Below are 2,434 nucleotides of genomic sequence, written 5' to 3' on the forward strand. Positions count from 1 at the left end.
CCGCCAGGCCCGGGAGCAGCGCGGCGCCGCGCCGCGATTGGCACTGTCGTTATGCCAGTGGTAGCTGTGGTGGCTGTGGTAGCCCGGCCCCGCCGTTCGCAGCCTGCCCGGGCCGCGTGTGGGCAGGTGCAGCAGGATGCGGGCAGCTGTGCGGGGCAGGGAAAGGGGCAGCGCGACCCTGACTCCCCTCCGAGGTGCACGTGCGGCTGCTGCCAGCCACGATGCGACGGGCCGCTCCGTACCCCCTCAGCCCGCCCGGCGGCGGGGCCGGGACAACGCGGAAGGAGGCGGCCCGAGGGGGCAGGTGTGAGGCTGCCTGCAGAGGGAGGCCGGGGGTGCAGGCCCGCCCCAACCGTAGCCCACAGGAGCAGCAGGTGGCTCTGGCTTCGCTGGTGCAGATTCCTGCCGAGCGTAACGGGGCGTGCGATCCCGTTTATTTTGCGTTGTTACATTATTTCGGACTTAGTTTTTGCGCTCTCTCAAACCGGATTGTACTGTTTTGTTTATTTAGCTTTGTTTAAACTGACTCGTGTTCAGCTTTTCCCCTCTCTGCACATCAGTCAGCTCTGTTAAATCGATTGGTATTCAGCTTTTACTCTCTTTCTCAAGCAAGTTCACATTAATCAGTTTATTTTCCTGTGATATTGATTCAGATTCAGCTTTTTGCGGGCTCTGCTATTAACCAGTTTGTTTTGCTCTGTTATCTTGATTCATGTTCAGCATTTGTTTTCTCTCCATATTAACCAGCTTGTTTTGCTCTGTTAAATCACTTCATGTTTACTGCTCTCTTAAACCAGTTCATGTTTTTCAGGTTTTTACTTTGTTAAAACAGTTCACATTCAGTTTATTTTGATATCCGCTTTGCGTTCCTAGATTTAAACACTCCATATTGCTCCCTTTTCTGTGTTCTTTTCTGCTCTCTGATTGCCTTCTTGGAAATACTTAACCAAATTTACACGCACTTCAAATAATTCAGTTCCGATTTTCTGTTTTCTGTTTGCCTGTTTACAGTGTTTGTGCTGCCTTTGGTTTGTGTGAACTTCAGGAAATTCTAGAGTTAGAAGGCATATAAATATATGACTGGATAGTAAAAAAAACAAAGTTAGATATTTGAAAGTTTCAAAGCCAGCACGGAGAGAATTGTATGGTTTTGTGCAGCAAGGGGATGGCGGTGTCTAGTCTGTGCAGTGAAAGTATGGTATCTCATACTTGCGATGTCCAGCGCCGTTTCGCAACCAAGCACAAAGCCAAATTTACTGGAGTCGATAAAACAGACAAATGTGAATCCATTAGAAAAGCTGTTGATTCATTTAAAAAACGGACTGCCATCTTTTCTAGTTTTGTAACAAGAAATACTCTTTCTACCTGGTCAAGTTACATTGAAGCTCTAGCTATAGCTTGGAAAGGCACGTGTTTTACAGATGGAGAATACTTAAAGGATTCTTTCTTAAAATGCGCTGAGGATCCGTTTCAGGATTTTGCGAATACATAAGAAAGACATCATTTCTTGTATTGATGAAATGCCATTGTCATCCAGGACTGTTCAAAGGTGAATAGATGAAATGGCAACTAATGTTAGGGAACAACTGACTCAAGACCTCCATGATTGTGATGTGATGAGCCTTGCACTGGATGAAAGCACAAACATAAATGATATCCCCTGTCTTGCTATAATTGTTCGATTTTTATCCCTGGGGAAGTTTGGGAGGAATTGTTTTCTTTGAGTGCTATGCATAGCAAAACAAAGGTCAGCGATATACTTAATGCTGTCAAAGATATTTTCAGACAGCAACACATTGACCTGCACAAAGTGTTCTCTGTTATCACTGATGGTGCACCTGCTATGGTGGGTAAAACAGCTGGATTTGTAAAGCTTCTGGAAACTGAGACTGGACATCCTCTTATGAGCTTCCATTTTATTGTTCATCAGGAGAGCCTCTGCACTAAGACCTCGTCTTCTGTTTTAAATGAAATCATGACAGTGGTTGTGAAAATTGTCAACTTTTTGATTGTCCGCTCCTCTTTCACACACAGGAGATTCCGTGAACTTTTAAATTATATGGATTCTGCATATGGAGATTTAATGCTGCACAGTAATGTACGCTGGTTGAGTTGAGGTAATGTGCTCAAGCAATTTATTGCTTGTCTCAAATCCATCAACCTGTTTCTTGAGGAAAGTGATCAGCAATATGCAGACCTTTCTGATGACCAGGGATCCTGGTTTTCTCTGATTTTAAAAAATAATCCCTAATTTTCGGTTAAAAAAAAAAAGTAACCCCAAATCCACATTTTTCCGTGATTTAAATGAAACACCACTAATAGATATATTAATAGTGATGTTTTATTTAAATCATGGGAAAATGTGGATTTGGGGTTACTTTTTTTAACAAAAATTGGAATTTTTTTTTTTAAATCCGAGAAAACCAGGATCCCT

Source organism: Gavialis gangeticus, unplaced genomic scaffold (assembly GCF_001723915.1).
Source record: "Gavialis gangeticus isolate Ggan-Ray unplaced genomic scaffold, GavGan_comp1, whole genome shotgun sequence".
Classification (NCBI taxonomy): Eukaryota; Metazoa; Chordata; order Crocodylia; family Gavialidae; genus Gavialis; species Gavialis gangeticus.